The sequence below is a fragment of the Rhipicephalus microplus genome, chromosome 3 (genome assembly GCF_043290135.1).
Source record: "Rhipicephalus microplus isolate Deutch F79 chromosome 3, USDA_Rmic, whole genome shotgun sequence".
Taxonomy (NCBI): Eukaryota; Metazoa; Arthropoda; class Arachnida; order Ixodida; family Ixodidae; genus Rhipicephalus; species Rhipicephalus microplus.
Genome location: NC_134702.1, coordinates 21,822,938 through 21,845,428, shown reverse-complemented (window position 1 = coordinate 21,845,428; position 22,491 = coordinate 21,822,938). Strand labels below are relative to the sequence as shown.

General features: G+C 43.0%; 1 protein-coding gene across 1 annotated transcript in view; it reads left to right on the top strand.

Annotated features, from left to right (window-relative positions):
* Positions 1 to 22,153, top strand: part of LOC119180680 (uncharacterized) — a 35,175-nt gene extending 13,022 nt beyond the window's left edge. Inside the window, exon 6 of the transcript XR_012894204.1 lies at positions 16,957 to 22,153. The gene's annotated coding sequence lies outside the window, so the exon portion shown is untranslated. The remainder of the gene's footprint in view (positions 1 to 16,956) is intronic.
* Positions 22,154 to 22,491: the final 338 nt, after the last annotated feature.

The following is a 22,491-nucleotide window of genomic DNA, read 5'->3' as shown; positions in this document are numbered from 1 at the left end:
TCGTTGAGCACCCAGGATTTTCTATGATTTGATGTTTCAGTTGCAGAAGGGCATCTTGTGTGGAGAGATGTCTTCTGAACCCAATCACTATGTATGGTAAGGTTGTTGTCCTCGAGGTAATCTTAGTCTATTGAAAAACACATGCTCCATCAGTTCACCTACACACAATGTGAGGGAGATAGGGCGCAGGTTCTCCAGCTGAAATTTCTTGCTGGGTCTTGGTATAAGTAGGATCTGTGCTTCTTTCCATTGTTCGGGTAACTTTCCAGGCACCCAACACTCGTTAATATAATCTGTGAGTTTCTCTAGTGATCTGTAATTGAGATTGCGTAGTGCCCTGTTCGATATTCAATGTATGCCTGGGGCTGACTTGGTATTCAGTTTGATGAGGGCCGCCTCGATTTCGGTAATTGAAAATTCTGGGTCTAGGGTGGCGTTGCCTTTTCTCTTGTCCAGATGCAATTGTGGTGGCGTTTGGGATATGTAATGAAGTTACGCTTCCCGTGTAAATCTTGCTCCATTCCCCCATAAGTGTGTATGGTTTTGCATATGCCTTGCCTCTGTGTGGTCTTGGTGTTGGCGGGATCTATGAGGTACCGCAGTATCTGCCACGTGCGACTTGTAGTGAGTTGACCATCCATCGCCGCTCATTTTTCTTCCCATTGCTGTTGTTGTAGGTTAAGTGCGTGCTTTTCTATTTCTTTATTGAGCTGTGCTATTCGTTTTCGCAGTCTCCGATTGGTCTGTTGTTTGCAGCGACGCTGCACTTGAGTCTTGGCTTGCCACATGTGTAGTAACCGGGTATCTATACTATCAGGCCCAGCTGTTCACGGCATCGTTTTTCGTCTCCCGCTCGATGTCCCGCCGAAGTTGGTCGGTTTATTGTTCTATGTCTTTATTGTCCTCAACCTGTTGCTTGTCTCGATTTTTTTGTAGTAGTTTCCAGTTGGTGATCTTCATTTGGCGAGTGGCATTGTATTCCCGTGGGCCACCTTCTGCTTCTATAGAGATAATGTAATGGTCACTACCCAAGTCTTGAATGGTGTTCCTCCAAGCCACCTTTCGTGTATTGCACGTAAAGGTAAGATCTGGCGTAGTGTCGGTGCTGACGCTGTTGCCCTGTCTAGTTGGTGCCGCTGGGTCAGTGACCAGCTTGAGGCCGGCAAGTTGCGCCGTTTCCCACAAATTCCTGCCTTTCGGGTAATCGTGTTTGTAACCCCATGCCGTATGCACCGCATTGAAGTTGCCTCCAATGAAGAGTTGTTGCCCCTGGGCGATATAGAGTACTCGTTTGAAAAGGACGTAGAAGTGGTGTTTGCAGCATCGGGGACTGCTATTGGCTGCGAGATCGAGCAGAGTGGCCGCCTGGCGGCAACTGGCCAAAATGGTGAAGTGTGATTGCTCCTTACATCGTCTGCTAGCCACATCGCATTTCTATGTGTGCGTACGTATGTCATGCACGTTCTCAAAGTGTGGTTTGTCCGGCCATGTCAGCGCGAGTGTAACTGTTTTTACGTATGGCTGAAATGACGTATGAAAGCATTTGGTCTTTCTCGGCTGCTAATGCTTATTAAGATCGGGGAGTGCATTTTTCCAGAGTGTTGTTTATTGTCATCTACCCCCTATTCACCAAAATAATTTCAGAGTGGGTGCTGCTTTCTGTTTCTAACACGTCGCAAAATGCTCTTGGCATCCTCCCGAACACGAGGACTATTAAATGCTGGGTGAATGCAGTGTTTTGTAGCGACTCGGTTGTTAAAAAAAAAAGACTCCAGGTTCGTCATAGGCTTGCGCGCTATTGGTAGGTGTACAACTATAACACTGTAGTTTAACGATCATGCGAGGAATCTTAGTTGTGTTTATCTAGCCGTTATACCACTACATAGAAATATAACTATCACATAAAGTGTGAGACTTCGGTACTTACACTGTATTTAAACAGAGTTATCATGCGCAACCGTGTGCTTAGATTTAAGAACGCTTTAAAGAGCCCAGACGTTGAAAATTAACTCAGAAGGCATGTCCTATATATAATGTATAATTTCACCTAAAATTTCATCTTTTTTTACATTGTTTTCAGCGTTCGTGTGGCATTGTTAGGGACCGACGGAAGGCAGTGGGAATTTTTCCCTGAAAAAGAAACATAATTGTCCTATTAACCAGGCCTTTCGTCATGCACGTGAACCATCGATGAAAGCTTTCTGCTGAACTCATATGAGATTTTTACTGGTGCAAGAACATGTGCGTACACGTGATAAATGCAGTATAGCGCAAAGTGCCATCAGCCACTAAGCTTTCCTGATTAGACTTATCGACTGTCCCACATTTCATGGTGAACAGATTGAGAAAAAAGAATCATGCGTATAAGGTGCAAACGGTGGTACTGAACGAATTGCACAGATATGCGGGCTTTCTACGATCTTTCTTTTTTTGTAGGATGCAGATGACAGTGATGTAAATAAGTAGCTCCGACACGTTACAGCAGTGCGTAGCAGGCGGAACACAAGCTAACCACGCACAAACAACACAGCAAAGGCATGATTTAGTGTGAAAGCGTGAAGTGAGTCTCCCAGGGCGAGCATCCTTATGAAAGGCAGAATGCGTTTAACTCGCTGGTAATGTTAACGTTGCATAGGAGTTGTACAACGATTCAGTTGAGAAGAGCGTAGATATCAACATTAAACTGTAGTTAAGGCAATTTTATCTGCCGACAATCGACTTAGACCGCATGCAACGGAGCGCCGCTGCGTGTATTTGTATACGCGCGCCTACTGCCTATCTACACTTTCGCAGGGCAGTGCTGCCACCTATAGCCCGATCTCGCCGCGAATAGACGAGTACGAAGATGCTGTCGGGTGTCTTACGTGATGGAATTAGCTCTACGAGGATGTTTTCAATATCCTTGACTTTGGTTGTTGTGTTCGATAACCGTGAGCTCTCGCTTGACCAGTATGGTGACGTTTGGATTCTGCACCTTGTCTCTTATAGACTGGTACCCTGAAAGTTTGGCGGGGCCGTTTGTTTCCTGCAGTATGATAACGTCTGGGCGTTCGGGGATCGTTTTCCGGTATCGTAAGTGCGCTCAATTGTTATTGTAACTTCTGCAGTTCCACTGCCATAGTGTGTTTTTGTTTGAAAGAGTGTCAAGCCATGGCTATGTGGTGCTACATGTGTGGCGCCGCATTGCTATGCGACGTCACCAGCGTACTGTTGACAGCTTCTTATCTGGACAATCTGAGATAAATGCTCTCCAAGCTCTGCTGAATCATACGCGTGATAGCCGTGGTGATAGTTTCCTCGAGACTGCTAAAGCGAGCCTCGAGTGCTTCACTCGGGTGTCGCCTGTTGCTGTGCACGTATGCTTGGGACGTACTGCGTTCTTAAGGGAGATAGGGGGTCCGCATTTAGTATCAGGGCCTTCAACCTCACCGTCCTCTATGAATTCTTGTGTTTCGTGCATTGCCTGTTGATCAGTCTCGCTGTGAGGGGCAGACTGAAGCTTTTGTATGAATTCGTCATGCGTGAATCTGTGCCTGCATGCATTCCATTTGCTTTTACATGGTTTGTATTGTCTCTGTTAACTAAGCTATCTCTGCCTCTATCTTAGTGTGTGTTTTGCCGCCAGCCTCAGCGTTTGTTGCGCGTTTCCCTTTGACCGCATCTGCAAAGCTCACCGAATCAGTAGCCTTGGCGTCCCTCATTGGGGTCCGTCCAGGCTGGGCTCGCAGAAAGGCTGCGAGCCCAGCCTTTCTGCTGCTTTCGGGGTCTCGGTGTGTGGTTACGAGATCTGGAGTGGCTTTGACTTGGGATCCTGAATCTTGAGCGGGGCTTGCTGGTGGTATCGGTGGTGGCAGTGGCCTCTGCCTCCTCAATGGCCCTACGTCGTTCCCTTTGCCTCTTCTTCACAATGTAGGCTATCTTGTACCTTGCGTGACAGTTGCGGTCCGCTGTCATGTGTGCGCCTCCGCACAGCTTGCAATGGGGGGAACACTGGTGGTTGGGGTCTGGGTTAGGGGTGTCACAACCACGTCACACTCTGTCCTTGGGATTTGGGCACACGTCCATGCGGTGACTAAGTCTCCCGCAGCAGTGACACATGTCGACTTGCTTGCGATACGGGGTGCAGCGAAGGAGAGCGCTGCCGTACCTGACGTAAGTAGGCACTCCCAGTCCTTCAATCGCCATGATGACGGTTGTTGTGTTACTGAGCTGTTTGGCTGCCAGAGCGTGAAGCTTCCGTGCGTGAACAATGTTGGTGTGAATTGACTTGGCGTCTTCTTTTAAGGGGACACCTTTGATTATTCCCTTCACCGTGTAGGCGGGCGCCATCTTGTATGCACTTACCTCGTGGCGGCGGTCGCCGATGGTGATGGCTTGAAGCTGTCTGTACTTATTGGCATGAGAGGCATGGGGTGTGCTCACGACGATAATGTTTTGAGCGTTGTTGGAGCACCCGTGTCCTCCCCTGCTTCATGCACTGATACGTTGGCCGCGCAGTGAATCGCTGATGCGAGGAGCATAGTTATAGTGGTGGCCACGTCGAGGTCTCCTCAAAGTCATATCTTGATCTTGAAATCGCTCTGTGGGAGTAGTTGGATATTGTTTCTGATGACTTGCTGCTTGATGTTATGCGGTTGTCGACGCGAACGCTGTCAGTTGCAGTCTGCTCCCTCGCCGGTGCAGGAGGGCGCTCCGTTCTGGGTGTCGCTCTGCGCGTTTGTGCGGTTAACTTAAGTCTTAGATCTAATATTGCACCAATCTGTGCCCTCCAAAAACTCTTTGTAGGAGTTATCCTCCTCGTTCACTTGGACTTCCGTGGTCGAAGAAAGCGCCCGCGTCAGAGAAGACGCTCAGCACGTCTCTTCGGGTGCCTGGCTTGCATGAGCATCGGGCCAGCCAGGTGTGGGTCAAAACCTCTCGAATTCGGCAAAAAAGTTCTTTCCTACCTTGAATTTCAGTGTTAGTAAAATTTTGGTGACTTTCTGCACGCATTGTTGTAAAATTCGTGGGCTGAATGACCGAAAATCACTGCCAAATAGTTCTTGGAAGACGGAGCCGACATGATACGTGTTGGATACCCTTCGGCGACCAGTGCGTCTCAAGAGAAGTGAGAATAAAATGGTGGAATAAAAGCTCTTGCTATCGCGGAGGTTCGATCGTTTAGCTTTGCTCGTCTGCTCTTTGGATTGTGGCCAAGAATTAAGTAGCTGTTCTGATTTGAATTATCTTTCATTCTTTGTTATAGTGCAATAGTTGTTTGATAAGTGTGTTTGTGCAGTTCAGACCAGACAGGATGCGCTTTTTTTTCACTTGGACTTGGGGCCTTTCTCAGGTCTGCTTCCACTGATCCGAAGGAGTTGCCGGTGGATCTTTTCTTGCACAACAGCATATCATCCGGTCCAGTGGCTCTAGTCCCGACAAATGACGGCATCATTCTGATGAAGAACCTGAAAGCAATTCAGGCGGAATTACGGTCGGCGATGGCCCATTTCTACTCAATAACTGAGGTCCGCCAGTTCAGCAGAGGGGGCATACTCTGCTTTTCACCAGATCCGTCCTGTTTATAAGATTTGCTGAAGTGCTCGAAGTTTGCATCCTATCCGGTGAGCACGTTCATACCACCTCATTTAGATTACACCGGAGGTCTAGTTCGTGGTGTAGATACCAATATGACACCTTCTGATGTACTGGAATTGTTTTTGCTAGCAGGTGTTATTTCAGTTTATCAGTGTGGATGGGTGGTTGACAAGAACAAAGTTCCAACTGAGTTTTTCATAGTGACATTTACAGGTCAGTCCAACCATCAGAAATTAAGGCTTGGCCTCTAATTTGCAGGGTCGAACCTCTCTCTCCTTGCCCACTCCAATGCATGAAGTGCTGGCGATATCGGCACACCATAAAAGGTTGTAGATTTGCCGGCTGGTGTAGAGTATGTGGGGAAAGTCTCAATGCTAGCGAGTGTCAAAGTAATGAAGAAAAGTGTTGCCTCTGTGGAGAAGCTCATGCTGCAGATTGTTCCAGTTGTCCTGCTAAGGCACGTGAACTGCGAATTTTAGTGATTGTTGAACGCTTACAACGTTCTCCGAAGGAAGCAGTAATTGAAATACAAGCAAGAACACAAGGCTATGTTGGTGTTACAGCCCATGATATAACATCAATGAAAGGGGCTCTCTCTGTTCCTATTGCAGAGGCAATCGAAAAGGCAATAGAATGTATTGCTGCAAACCTTTGTGAGTCATTGGCACAAATTCTCACGAATCAGATGGCCCAAGTATTTGGAACTGCGGAAAATATCTATCACCTCAAACTAGTGACACTTCTGGGAACTCAAGGGAGGCTGGTTCAGAGATACCATTGCAGAGTGCACACTCTGCAGGTTTCGTAGATAACGTTTCTCTGACTCAAAGCGAGCTTATCGGGGAAGACCAACAGAGCACAGATGAGATGGAGACAGATCCCCAAACGCTAAAGCGCTTACGATTCTCTTTGTCCAAAAAAGGGGCTTCACTTGTCCATTCAAAAACCAAAAAAATACCAGAAAAACAGCATCTCTGAAACAAATTTTCTTAAAGAAGATATTTTAAGTAGGCCCGTCACTGAGGCCGTCAGCTAAACTATAGGGTCGCTTGAAATTCTTCACTGGAATTGCCAATTAATTTACATAGCAGTATCTGATTTGATATATTTGGTATCGAAATTCTCTCCAGTATTATTGCACTATAAGAAACTTCGCTTTTAATGCAGCAGTCTTTTCAAATAAATAGCTACAGATCTTTCTGCCTAGATCGTCCATCAAAGGGTCGAGGATTGGCATTCTTTATTGGTAATACAACAAGTCACAAGGCAAGCATTGCATTTAAGCGTATGGCACCTGAAAGGGAAATTCTCTCTTCAGAAATTACTTTGCCTTTCTGCATGCCTTTTTTGATAGTTAATGCATACTTTCTCAGTGGCGTATTGGATACTCGATGTTTGGACAATTCAGTGACATCTAGTTATAAATATAAAATTCTGGTTGGTGATTTTAATTCACATCATACGTGTTGGAGTTGACAAAGTGATCGTTGCAGTAAAAGATTGTGGGTGTGGACAGCGGATAACTATCTGTGTTGCCTGAACTTAAGAATGCATACTTATATTTGTGATAGGTCTCGTTCAGAGTTTTACGAGTTCATCACTCACTAGTTTATCATGGACTGCAGTGGATTTCGCTTCGAACAGCAACCACTTACCTATTATATTTGAGATAGTCTGCCCAATAACACAGTCATATCCTCATACTATAGTGTTTATAATTATAACAAATTTAAAAAAGACTTAGAATCTGCTTTGACCAATCATTCTGAAAAGCAAAAAGATGTGAAAGCCATCAGACTCAGTGCGTTGATCAAAAGAACCTACAAAAAGCAGAATTTGTGGTTGAAGCTGCGAAGAGCACATCCGGTAGTCTGTAGTAGAATTCTGACTGTGCAGAGGATTTTCGAAGAAGGCAAGCAGCCTGGAAAATACTTAAATATAACCAATGCCCCCAAATAAGTCTGATTACAAGTTTTTTGCTGCCAGTTTTAAATGTTGTTTCTTTAGCTAAAGAGGAGTATGATAGAAAACACTGTTTTTTTTTTTCAAAACCTCAAAACAAAAAGGCGCTTTTTCGATTTATGAGAACACGTAAAATTTTTCCATGTCCAACTAATATTGATAGTGGGATTATGTCTGGAAGAGACGAAGAAATCTTTAAAGAACATAGTTAAATGCCTAGAGGGTCTATTCAAATCGACCAAGACGTACGATTTTACAAAGCCAGCGGTAATAATAGAATTTACTAAAATTATGTTGGAAGAATTAGATCAGGTATTTCAGGAGTTACCTGTGTCAGCTCCAGGTCCGAATGGAATCACAGCTCCTATGACAAAAGTACTTTTTAAATTATCACCATGTGACCTCCTAAACACTGTAAATTATTCATTACAATATACCCGGATTCCAGGCGATTGGAAATTGGCTAAAATAATTCCGATACAAAAAAGACAGTGATTCGGCTATAACATTTAGAACATTCGACTCATTTCTTTTACTTCAAATATAGTAATTCTCATTGAGAGGGTGCTACAAAGAAAATTCCACTTTGGATGGGGAAACATTAAGTCCGAACCAAATTGGCTTCAGAGTGGATTGTTCAATACAGTGTGCACTCGCAGACTTGGAAAGCCGCATTCAACTTGCTCGCAAAAGAAGACAACATGCTGCTTTAGTGACATTAGACACAGCAAAAGCATATGACAGTGTGGAACACTTAGTTTTGTTGAAAACATTATACACAGCCATACTTTCCCAAAATACATAATTGCGTGCACCTGAAAATTTCTGAGGGAAAGAATTTTGTTGTTTTAAGAATGGTTGAGCATCGTCAACAAACTCGCGGTGTCCTCCAGGGTGCTGTCTTGTCACCAATACTTTTTAACATAATGAGCACGATGCCAAATTGCCAGGACGGGAAGGTGTTTGTATATGCAGATGATATTGCATTTTTTTCGGCAGATAGTTGCATATACTTTTTATATCGAAAAATTCGGCAGATCTCGCGTACCTGTGAATCGTCGTTATGCAAAGCATGCGGAGGATGTTGCAATTTTTTTATTCAGCGACACGTCATAAAATGACGGTAAATATATGTACAAGTGTTGCACGCACAGACATATGTTGAAGAGTTGCAGATGTTTATATAACCAGTTATTTGCACTAGCGCAACAATTCCAACTGGAACATGCATATTAACAACACCAGAAGCTGAAATGAAGCGCTGATGCTCGCGAGGATGCTGGCCCTGGACTCTGCTATATAAATCAACTTCAGCGCATGGCAACTAACCACAACTGATGTCAACCCGACGTGACCGCTATATCAAAGGAGTATATATGTAATGTTTATAAATTGGGGGGCGAGGGGGGTAGGAAGATTTAACGAAGATTAGCGTCTATTTGAAAAGTAGTTCCGAGACCTGACGTAGCTCTGTGGTGGAATACTTGACTGCCACGCAGAATGCTTCGGTTCAATTCCTACTGGGATCCTGACATTTATTGTTTGCATTCGTTGGGTATTTCGTAATGCTCGCACTTTAAAATTGCCAATGTGTGTTCTCGTCATTCCTGTGTAGATGCCAAGTGTCCAATCGCCTGTGGCACATACCTGTTCTGTTCTGTTCTGTTTTAACTGTTTTGCTGTGGAGAGGGTGAGGTGCCTATTGCCTCGGCTGCTCCATATCACAAAGTTCTGCAGCTAAAAATAAAATAATAATACAGAACGGTACCCGAAAATTAACAATACAGAAAAGAAAAAAAACGTAATAGCACACTGAAACCAGTTCAAATATCATGCCAATAAACAGTTTTTCTCGCGCATTTCACACAGTCATAAACTATTTACACGCACACCTTATTATTCTACTGTTATTCTACTGTCAGTATATACATGACCACATTTTATATATACCCATCTCTGGCTGTCTGTCATAGGCGCTTGTCCAGTCCGGTCTCCACTAAAAAGTCTGTCAGGAAGATTATAGCCTTTTTCTGAAGATGCATCTCAGGCCATGGTCCAAGTAGTTTCTTTATTGTGAGGGGCCGTCTGTCCAAACTTGCTAGTTTGTTCTTTAATTTTTCTCTTTCATTCGCATATTTAACACACTCCAAAAGAATATGGCGAACATTTTCTTCTGCATGACCACAATGGCATTCCGGTGAGTTGGATCGATGTATCTTGTGTAGGAAGCTGTTTGTGTATGCTACTTCCAATCGAAGACGGTGGATCAATGTCTTTAGGTGTCGTGGGAGGTCTGTAGCTATGGAAAATTTTCTGTGTGGATCAACTTCATAAAGTAGCGTTTCCTTTGATTTAGGGCTCTCAAGCCACTTCATCGAACAATGGTTAGCTCCTTACGGTATAATATGTCGAATATCCGCCCCAGACATAGGGATTGCGCAATCTCATCCTTCCTTGAATGCTTTCTTCGCGAGGCTATCAGCCTCTTCATTTCCCTTTATTCCAATGTGGCTGGGTATCCATTGGAATACGATGTTGTGGCACTGCGATGAGGCATATTCCACAGTTTCTGCAATACATTGTGCTATTTCACCATTTTTGTAAGGTGATCTCACATTTCTGATTAGCTGAAGAGCAGGTTTGCTATCAGTGCATATCACTCATTTTCGTGGATCAGGATTCTTGCAGATAAGCTTAACTGCTTCAAAGATAGCCACCACTTCTGCTGTCGTCGATGAAAACTTGTGCGATAATTTGTACATCTTCTTTTTCTGAATTTCGGATATGAAGACCGCACAGGCTGATGCTTCTTCAGTGCATGATCCGTCTGTATTTATCTTCGTGTTTTCATTATCCATTACATGAAGCTGATGAAGTACCAACTGTGCCGCTACTAGAGGTGCCATGTCTGCTTTCTTCTCTATGCCATCTATTTCACGGATAACGTTGAGAAGTGGCAGCGTCCAAGGTGGTTTTGAAGGTTTCCATTGTTTAAGTTCTGGTACTACTGCTTGAAATGATGATATAGTATCCTGTAGTCTCGTTGCCGTCCTTTGTGTTTGTGCACCAGATAAAAAATGACTTTCATGTTGCGTGAAAATTCTAAATAAATTTCGAGATGTTTCTTTAGTTCGGAGTACTGTCAAAGGTGGCTCTCGAGCCTCTGCATTCACTAAAGCACTGGAAGTTGACCGTGCTAAACCTAGACATACCCTCAAGCTCCATGCCAATAACAAGTGAAGTCTCCTTTCGGTGGAGGCTAGAAGTCCATGCAGCAAAGGCAGTGAGTAAGTTACGATGGGGCGTATCCAGGCAACATGCAGGGCTAATAACGACTTTGTAGTGCCACCCCATTTGGCCCCGCAGAGATGCCGGAGGATTCGAATGGCCTGATTCACTTTTTGTTCAAGGGACTGGACATGAGGCGACCATGTTAGCCTCCGGTCTAAAATTACTCCCAAGAATTTGTGAGTTTTAACAATTTGAATAGGCTGATTTTGCTGAATGATCTGTAAATTTCCAGGTCTTTTAATGTAAACAGAAGTATGGCTGTTTTAGCCAGACTCAGTGCCATACCTCTTTCTTTTTAGAGAACGGTCTACATAATCCAATCCTTCTTGTAGAGTTTGTTGTACATCCAAAAACGATGGACCAGACGTCCATATACTTATATCATCAGCATATACTGAACATCTGATGTTAGGTGGAAGATTATACGGGAGCTGCGCCATGACTGCATTAAAGAGAGTAGGGCTTAGCACGCTGCCCTGTGGCACTCCTTGGTTGGCGACATGTTCTGACGTTGGGCCTTCCTGCGTAACTACAAAAATTTTCAGGTGATTCAGGAAGTCAGCGATTAAACGCAGTATCTTGCCCTTGAATCCCTGTATTGCCAGGCCTTCCAGAACGTGAACGTGACTCACTGTGTCGTATGCTCGGTGTACATCAAGGAATACAGCGACAGTGATATTTCCTTGCGTTCGTTGGTTTTCCACATCTGTGACCAAATCCAGAATGCAGTTTGTTGTGCATCTACCTCTTCTGAAGCCGGCTATGCTTTTTGGTAGTAGTTTTTTCATGTCTTGCCACCATAAAATTCGTTCACTGATCATTTTTTTCATCACTTTTGAAAAACAACTTGTCAAACTAACCGGCCTAAACAAGTCCAACTGCATAGGGCTCTTCCCTGGCTTTAGCAATGGTACTACTTTTGATATCTTGCAACTTTCCGGAACTTTTTCTTCTTGCCAACTTTTATTATAGATGTCCAACAGGTGTAATTTTCCTTTCTTGCACAAATTAGCAAGAGCAGCGTATATAACTCCATCTGTTCCTGGTGAACTTGTTCGTTTTACTGAAGACAGCACATATTGGAGCTCCTCTGGTGTGAAGCTGTCATCCAGATCTGATGAACTGATCGCAGAGAACTTTGTTACAACCGCCGAAGCTGATTGTGCTGAGGATTTATATTCGCTAGTTTGGGCGGGCTCTCCATTTCTCATTATAAGACCGCGAAATTCTTCGGCAATCACACGTTCGCTAACTCCTCGAGACAGCGCTAAAGCCTGTAGTGGTCTCGAGTGGACTACTGGCTGTCGGAGGGCGCGTATCATGTTCCACAGTTGAGGCGCCGAGGTAAATGGAGAAACTGAGGCACATAAATCTTGCCACCTTTTGGTTGAAAGCTTCAGCAGTTGGTTATGCATTGCAGAATGCACTTTCTGTGCAACCTTGAAATCTTCTAAATTACCCGACCTGCGATATCTTCTTTCAGATCGGCGTCGTATTGCCCGAAGCCTCTCATACTCAGCGTCAACACCCGAATACCCATCTGGAATGGTACTGCACGAGTTGCTTTTGTTAGAAATTTTTTTATCTTCGGTGCATACGTTTCTGCGTCAGAACAAGGTTCAAGATTTTGTCTCTGTAGTTCCCGAAAGATTGCCCAATTTGTAATTCTTGTTGTGCAGTTATTTCTCGTTTTCTTCAACTTTGGGTGATATATAAATACTGGCAAGTGGTCACTTCCTCTTGTATCAGCGTCTGCAGTCCAGTCTGCTCCAGCCGCTAATTCAGAGGAGCACACAGTGATGTTTAATACGCTGCAGTAGTTATGCCCCCGTAGAAACGTCGGAGAACCATCATTTAGTATAGTGTAACCATGGTCTTCGCATATTTTTACTATAGCAGATCCTCTTACATTACAACGCTCACTACCCCACAATTCATGGTGCGCATTAAAATCACCACATATAATTATGGGATCATGATCAGATCTACACACTGCAGCCAACTCTGCGTATGAAACGTTTGCTTGAGGGTGCATGTAAACACCAACTACAGTTACAGTAACGTTACCAAACTTCACCTTGCATCTAACAAATTCCGGCGCATCTGTTTTTGAAGTAGCCACAAGTGTCGACAGAATATCGCGTCTCACACACATCACTCTTCTTTTTGCAGCAGGACGTTCTGCTTGGTACACCACATAATTGGACAAGCGAAAGTTAGTGGATACTCTTGTTTCAGAAATACACAAAATCGGAAACCCGTGCTGAGCGACGAATTTCCGAAAATTTCCACTCTTATTCTGCAAACCATTGCAGTTCCACTGGAATATTGCACTTGTAGTGGAGTCTTTTGTACCAGTTAGATAGTCCGGTAGCCATGATTACGACAAGAGAAGATACTCAACATCTAGCAGCAATTTCACTTCTGGTAAAGAACCTGCTTGTGGCAGGGATCGTAGAATTGCTTTAAGAGCCGCAAAGATTATTGGTAAAATGACTTGCTCGTTTCCGGCCGTCTCCGCCGAGATCGCCTTTCTTGAAGAATTTTTCCGCAGCAAGCTGCTGTGACCCTTCCCTTTGGTAGTCAGTGGCTCCTTGGCTGTGTCTGGCCCGGCAGAAAGTTCCACTTCAGCATATTCCTGGGCCAGGACTTTTTTGCCAACACAATGTTTTGGTGCTGAGCGCTTCAATACTTCCAAGTAAGAGTCGTGGCGCCACTGTTTTGCATTTCTTTGTGCCGCAGGAACATCTTCGACTATATCCACATTGGGGGCTGGACCTCTTTGTATCCTATAGTATCGTTTTACAATTCTCTCTCTTTGTGCCGCTGATGCCAAACGGTTTCGAGAGCAGCCTGAAAACGACACCGGATGTGGTCCAGCACAGTTTCGCACACTTAGGTTGACGCTTCAAGGTGCATTCTTTATAATCATGTGCGCCCGCACATACCTTGCATCTCTTGGTTCCTTTGCAAGTCTTAGCCTTATGCCCATATCTCTGGCAGTTGTAACACCTTACCGCCGGCTCAATGTATTCCTCGACAGTGTGAACCGTAAAGCCGAGAGCAACTCTTTTTGGCAATGGCATATCATGTCTAAACTGGAGTATTACATTACGTATGGGCTGCATTTTGGCACTTCCATCTTCATTTCTTGCCCATCTCTTTTGTCGTGTGACTGAGATTACTCCAGCAGCTTTAAGATATTCCAGTAGGTCATAATCACTGTATTCGAGTGGAACATCTCTTATTTTTGCTAGGGTCTTCATGTAAGACTGAGGTATCATCACATGTACAGGCAATCCAGCCATACTCTTGATCAGCAGCAACTTGTTTGCCGAGTACAAAGACCGTACTCCAACACAAAAACTTCCATCTCTCTTGATTCTTAATGATGTTACTTTCTCATTGATAGCAGAGATTATCTCAAATGCCATGCGATTGGGATTCACCTTCCAGAAGGAGTCCTCGGCAGCGATTGGTCTGAACACCACCGGTATCCCCATAGCTCGGTTCTTGTGATGGGTGACCATCCTGTAAGCTCCCTCGTCTTCCTTGGGTGCTTCTGTATCCATCTGTGTCATGTCATTAAGGGAGTACGTCGATGTGGCGTCATCGTTGTCAACCTCTTCTTCCTCCTCTGTACGCCTCTTCTTACACTGCGAAGCCTCGCTGTTCTCTGTATGGGACGTCGATATCGTTGCTGAGCCTGCAGCAACTTGAAGTCGAGCGGGATGGGTAAGTGGTGCTCCACTTGGCGCTAGCGGCATCTCGTTGTCCCCCATACCCGGGCTTTGCCAGGTATGAGGCACGGTCCCGCTAAGGGGCAATTCTGATCTCGATACGTAGTGAAACTCCGACTCACCGATGTTTAGCTGCCACTCTGGAGACAGTCCACCCACCGCACAGATCGTAAAAAGATCCCGAACTCAAATATAATAACTGAATTAAGAGAGCGAAATGAAGCTACGGGCTTCTTCCATTCACTTCTTCTTCGTTCCACATACCTGCATACCAGCAGCACATACCCACACGTAGGTATGTGCCATTGTCTAGCAGGAAGTGTTTGTCGACGTATGCGACGGGATTGTGACATTATTCATGTCTCAACCAACGCGTCATATTCGTGAAACCATCTTACCCTCACATGTTAATTTTGTCTCGCGCCAAGTTAAGGGGGTGACCACGAGAGCACCCAAATGTAAGCAGCTAGATAGATAAATCGATAGAGACGCTCAAAGTCGCCGAAGTTTTCATAGAAATGCTTTGCATTTAAAAACTACAGACATATATGAATAGGCTGGAGACATGGCTAGAGACGGTCTACATGAAATGTAAATAAAAGATCATAGTTGATATTCCCATTAGCTGATCCCATCTTCATTTCACTGTTATAAGCAAGAGCCCATTCCACAAGTTGAGTCACTTGGATATTTATAATGACAAACTCAACTGGACTCCCCACATAGAGAGTTTTGCATCCAAAGCACAACGTGCCTTAAGCATTCTTCGTAGACTGAGCAGCCGTCGATATGGATTACGCCTGACCACACTGGTGATACTATATAAAATGTATATGCTAATCTTCTCAGGTGGCTCCGCTTACAAACTCAGGCCTCTGGTTATGAAGGACCGAGAAGCCTTGCGATTGTGTCTAGGACTTGTTAGGTTCACAACTAACGTTACGTATCAGTAAGTGTCATTGCCTACCTTGCCTTGTCGTTTCTGTATCCTGACGGTTCAGACATTCTTAAACGGTTTAGAACACCTCAGATTATCTCTGTGCACAAACAACTGCATAGAATAAATATGAAAATTTCAGATGCGCCTGCAGCAAAGGTTTCAAATCCGAATCTTAATATAGAATGCGATGTTATTTTTCTCTCCAAGCCCAAATTGCGATCAAACAAGGTCTTAAACAGCCAACTACAAGATCATCTTGCACACGTAGAAACAACTAATATAAATAGCCACAGATGCTTCAGTAATGTAAGAAACGGCAGGTGTAGGAATATACTACCGTTTGCTTGGCTGGTCTTTTTCATTAAGGCTATCGGACTTCACCCCCATTTTTGGAGCAGAACTCTTGTCAATTATTGTAGCGCTGCGAAAATTACCAGTGAATGTCCATAATGCAATCATAATTATCGACTCCCTCTCTGTCTGTACCTTGCTTACAGCGTCGTCGAAATCAGCAGCCTTAACTATGTTCCTCATGCTAGTCCCTCCACAGCTGAAGTTAATAAAGTTAGTATGGGTACCTGGTCGTTGTGAATTAGAATTAAATAAAATAGCCGACTCTCTAGCTCGAGCGGCATTGAATTATCCAGTGCTTTCGCTCCTTTCTGAAGTGGTCACAGTAACAGCAATAAGGTACAAAAAATTTCGCTTCGTGCAGATGCCATGGAATCAATTACATCATGGACAAAGTTCAGTCATTTAAAATTTCCGTGGAAAATTCAGTGGTGTCCTGCCAGACAACTGGAAGTCGCAATAACTAGATTACATTGTTGTGTCTCTCTGTTAAATTTGTATTCATACAGGGCTGGTCTGGTGATATCTCCTCTATGCAACTTTTGTTTAGAACCTGAAACAAGAAAACATTATTTTTTATAATGTCGCTGGCACAGACAACTAATAAAAAGACTTCTTGATATCCCATTGTATAAGCTGAGGCTGAATTTGTCAAGTAACAATATACTTAGCTTTGGTGCTTTGACTTTGGGCTTCAGCCACAAGAATGTTCTTGATGCCGTTGGTGCTTACCTTTACGAAACAAAATGAATGAGACTTGAACTGGCTAATTGTGTCTTATTATTACAGCAATAGTATAACATAAAAAAAAGTCATGTTTTAGGGGCGAAGCTCCTTAAGACCTCATGATGTCCGCTGTCTCCCATCTGTCCGTAACACGTCTTCATCTGTCTGACATTTCTGAACCATTTTCCATGTAACCTTAAACTTATAAGCAACAGAGGGTGTTGGTGGTAACCGTTTTGCATGTAACCTTCAACTTACAAGCAACAGAGAGCGCTGTGGTTATTTGTAGATGTGATGGCGCTGCTGTCAACGCTATATATATATAACCATGTTCCATGCCACACATTCTCTTCTCTCATATGGACGAAGACGAACGCAGGAAAGTGCGACGTGCTGACTATCAGCATCGCCATCGACAGGAAGCTACCGCGGAGACAAAAGAGAAGGAAACGGATGCAAAGCGGCGACGGCGACAACAAAGTTCTACGCCACAGACTAGGGCTAAGGAAGCAAAGGCTAAGCGGGAAAAACGCCAAGCTGACTCGCAGTTGAGACAACTTGAAGCGAATGCAAGGCGGCAATACCGACAAGAAAATTCTACACCAGAGACGATAGCTAATGAAGCTGTGATTATGAAGTCAGAACGTAACCCGGAACTCGGAACCTCATATCAGCTATAAAGAAGAATAACCGCTATATCACAATTGGTCTCAGCACTATCTTTTTGAATAAAAAATATATATAAGTATCACAACCACAATCAGTCTCAATATCTCTCAACTTTAGTCACAATAATCACCTCCGAAAGCGTCGCCCCATAATTATCTTCAAGCAGCTAGAAATGCAGTGATTTTTTTTACTATGATTATTATTAGTGTGAATTATTTTTAAGCTCGTTTTGCTGTAGTCAAGACAAAGATTATTCTGTCTGGTCTGAATACAAGCCACATTTGGCACTCTTTTTGTTTTATGTACATTATTCTTTCATAAATATTCAATATTAAAAACGTCTAACTCAGGTAATCAGTTCTCAGCTGATCCCCCCGAGTTGGTATGAGCCATATTTAAGGCATCATCATCATGGTGGATGACACCCATCTATTCGAGGCTACATATTTTTAAAGTGTTAGTCCTCATGAAGAACATTACGTTTTGGCACAGCTGTGAGCTTCTGAAGACCGAAAATGTGGGTAACCTTTTTTATCGACGAGGCGTCATCGGAGCACTTGGTTTTCGCACGGTACTAAGTCCACGGTGAGCCAGCGGTGGACATATCTCGCAAAGTTAACTCGACTGGACTGATCGAGGCGCTACTCTAAGAAGCTTTGATAAGTCGTCGAGCCCTTGTGCAGGCAGGATCGGTGAAAGTAAATGTGTAGCTCTAGTCACTTAGCGAACTCCTTCTGGAACTGATTTGCCGTGGCACCTTCAAGCAGGAAACGCCTTTTAATAAGGTGAGCATCATTTCAACTGCTATTGAGCAGCAACAAATGTGCATGAGGCAACAGACTGAAATAATGAGAACCTTGACCACGTTGCTTAGCCAAGATAAACTTGTAAGACAAACTATAGAACGAGACCCATTTGAAAGAGACTTGCAAAGCGCAGACGATTGGATGTGGTTTTTTGAGTAAGCATGCGATATGAACATGTGGAAACATGACAACGTAAAGATTGTGAACATGCGCCGTTATTTGTGCACAAGTGCAAGAAAATCGTACAATGTACAACATATGGATAGGACATCGAATTTTTGGAAACGGTGGAAGACACTTTTTGGAGGCTTTCCAAGGGAATGCTGTGGAAAAATGAGATGCGGCACTACGCTTCACGTCTGGCTCTCTGCTTGAGTACTGCCTTGAGAAGCGCCACCTCTTGCTATCTGCAGAACCATTCTACCATCATCTGTAGTTGTAAATTTGGTGACACAAGGCTTTTCCATCGACATTTGCAGTCGTATGCAGCTCAATGCCCCAAAAATATTCAATGACCTTGTGCGATATATACAAACCACAGTCCGAACGTTTATTTCACAAGCACAGCAGCTGGATGAACAAGCAAATGATGGCTACAAGTACGATAAAAAGGTAGCGTATCAGTATAAGAGCCAGTTAATTGGAAGTGACCATCAGTTAGACAATAGTGTGGGACTAGTTTCTGTTCTAAATGAAGAAGCTTTTCAAGACCGGCCAACTACATTTGTTAACAGGATTCCAGTGAAAAGTTTTTCTGATCTCATCAACCTTGCTGCACGTCATTAAGGTAAACGGCACTGAAGGGAAGGCACTTGTGGACAGTGGGACCTCTGTCTCCATCATCGATAAGAGTGAAATGGATGCCAGTCGTCTGCACACTGGCAGAGCATTGCACGTGCAAGCGTACTATGGATCAATGAAGCGAAACTTTTACTAAAGGTGCAGCAGCCAGATACCACAGATACAACCTGGTGATTACGTCCTTGTGAGAAAAGGAGTTCCATCTTCCAATACCAAATATTATGGACTGTTCCAAGTTACTAAGACAGTATCTTAGCACATAACATTGAAGAACGTGTGCTAGACTGGAGCCTCAGGCCAAAAAGAGTGTGCCACCATTGGGAATGTATTCAAGTACTACACTAGGAGGTGTAATTAAAGAAGTCGGGAGGAGTGAAGCGGTCTGCGCTCAGCGCTTAAAGAAAGACGAAGAGGTGGAATCAGAAGAGAAGAAGTGAGAATAAAATGGAGGATGACACCAGTCTATTTGACGTTTCCTCTTTTTAGCACCCTAGCATTCTTGTGCTCCTAAAGCAGCAATGTCTCGCCACTAACCATCATAAACTAACCAGATGATGTCATCTTAATCCTTTGTGAGGTGCTACCTTGCAACTAAAAGCTTTCACAACCCTTTCAGCCCTGCATTTTATTTTGGCCAAGGGATATTCTGTTCTTTCCTAATGATTAAGAACTTCGAAAGCACGGGGGGAAATTTTAGCCTAGGATGCAATAGTTTATGGATTTACATACATTGTGTTAAATTGGGGCATTTAGGCTCGGTGATTGTGAAATAATGAAAAATGACTTTTTTATGCCTGATGCTCACTATATTACACAAAATCTGAACCAACATCTTATCCACCAGTGTGGAAGTCCTTGGGACATTTTCTGGACCTCGCCTCAAAAAACAGCACTTCCCGCCTTGACATTAGCCATGACTTCAGTAAGGCATTTTTTTTTTACTCCCTGCTCCACAAAAATCCCATGATGGTGGCATCGATCTCAGTGGGGAACATTGAAAAAATACTCTTCTAAGAATTCGCAGTTACGGATTTGTTTTCTTGTTGTTAAGGAAAATGTGTTTGATGACATCTATTGACGCCACCAGGGCCGAAAGGTTTTATTAAATCTGCAGAACAACTTTTAAGAGTACCTAAGAAAATGTTTGACATTATTTTTCAAGAAAGTTGGCTGAAAAGATTCCAAGAAAAAAGTGGTACATATATGTGTCACTGTCTTTGGGCAACACCAAGCAAAAATTTCTAAAAAAACATTATCTATAAATTTAATGTAGGTAAAAAAATGTTTCACACCATTTTCAAGAAAGTTGGCAGAATAGATTTTAAGAAAAAAGTTTTACATATATGTACTCCTGTCTTTGGGTGACACTTAACAAAACATTTCTTAAAAAGAATATTATCTATAAATTTAATGCGACTGTATTTCTGGATTGTTTTAAAAACCTGATTTACAGCGGTATTTTGTACTTGCTGCACAGATAGCTGTCATACATTTATGCCAAGCACATGCAAAGGCACCCAGCAGCAGCTGTGCATAATAAGACACACTTAAAACACACTGTGATTGACGCCCCTTTCAAACAAAAGCTCCTCTACAATCTAAATAAAATTGGTGCCTGTGTGAAACTGTATCAGTGCGATAAGTGCCCTATTAGGGCTAAAACCACAAACCAAATCAGGCCTAAAAATAGTTCGTTGAAGAAAACTGTATAATGGCAGCAAAAATTCTCAGTGTTGCAAGTGAATCACTATGTTCTATTAGTAAATAGGTAAACAAGGTACATGCCAAATCGAAATTGCTGTCTGCACCACAAGTATCGGTGTAAAAACTTGAACAAGCTTTCTCTTATGTCTCTGTAGATGATGCCATCAGTAAAGGCACCACTAATTTTGACTATTTTTGTGTTATGGGTGTTTGAAACACATTCATACCGCTGTTCTACAAAGTGTCAAGGCATTTTAAATTGTAAACAAATCGTTTACCTTTGCTTTCTCTAAAGTAATTTATACGAAGTTGAGGGAGTAACAAAATAATACAGCAATGTTTTAGCTCACAGTAGCCCTGAAAGTGAAAAAGCAGTCCGCGTTCTGACCTTGGTGGAGGAATATGAAGACCGCATAGCACCAGTTCTAGCTTCTGGCAGTTTCTAATGGGTGGCACTTTTGTTTGGGCCACTTTGGCTCAGGGTGATACATGTAGACAAATGCAGTGAATACTCTTTTTTAATATCGTATGACAGTAAAATTGTTTTCACTTGCGCAATATATAGTTGTTTTTCTGAGTATAAACTAACTAGTATTTCTCCTGACGTGACCTGTACATCATGTCAGGAGAGATACTAGGTATTGAAAATAATATTTAAAAGTTGGCCCAATGCCTTGCCTACTTTGATTAAATTGACCTTACCATAGAAAAAAACAAGTTCACTGCCTAGCTCTTGGACTTTTAGACCGACTGTCCTTGTTTTTCCCTAATTTTTCTAGACTTTTCTGCCACCAATACTCTAATCAGGCCCATATTCTGAAACACTTCTTACCTCAGACCATTTACATGAGCAGTCTTTCATGCCTCCTTAAGAAGCTACATGAAGGAGCCAGCACATTCTGAAAGCTTTCTTCAACCTTCCTTAGCAAACGGCCGCCTTAGTAAGATAAGGTGCATGTTTCAAAAGTATGGTGTCAATAGTGCGTGTCAAATACTTATTCTCGCTTTTAAGCAATGGCAACGAATATTTTTTTATTCTACCGGTATCCATACACTGCTTTTTTGCAATATAAGTTCACTGCCTTTTTTATTTCGTTTAACTTTCACCTGTCGCAGCATGGAAAAACAGGACAACGAGTAACCTTGGAGCTCATTGCTTTCATTGATTCACTTCAATGTCCTTTTATGTAGATGAGAGTAATGAAGATACTTTAAAGGGACACTAAATGAAAACAATCACTTGGTTGAGATTGACGAATCATAATCAGAGAACTCTAATGCCATACGCTTTACTATCATAATTTTATTATTCGAGGAAAATAACAAGGTTAATGTTTCATTTTTGAATTTTGTGCTGAAATCTCTGCATCTGACATCAAAAATTTCAACATTGATGTTTCATACTTTCATGACATTTGATCAATGAAGTTTTTGAAACATCTTATACTAGATCTATGGCACCCACAGAGGACAGTGTACTTCTCTTTTATCGATTAGAAGCTACGTAGCACCCAGTAGACTCTGTGAAAATCTGACACAACAGTGTTTGATGTAGCCTCTCCACCAACTTTTTTTTTTCGCACGATTTGTCGCCTACCTACCAAGTAAGGGCTGTGTTTGGGGATTTCGAAATTGTCCCTTCATAGTATTTAAGATATAAGTCAGGTTATTTTCATAACCAAGCATTGTTAAGCTTCTGAAAATTTGTCTCAAATGTGCTTATGTCCAATGAAGTTTTATGTTTACCTCCTGAACGAGGGTTTGTGTAACAGATCACGCATCGCACTTTCATGGATCGACCTGTGTCTAGCAAAACAAGGCAGTCTTACACCAGTGGTTTCGAAGAACCTAAGTCCTGAAAGTACTCAGATATGTGAATAACTTTTAGTAGTCTTGTAGCACAGGAGGTTTTTCAGGATCCTAA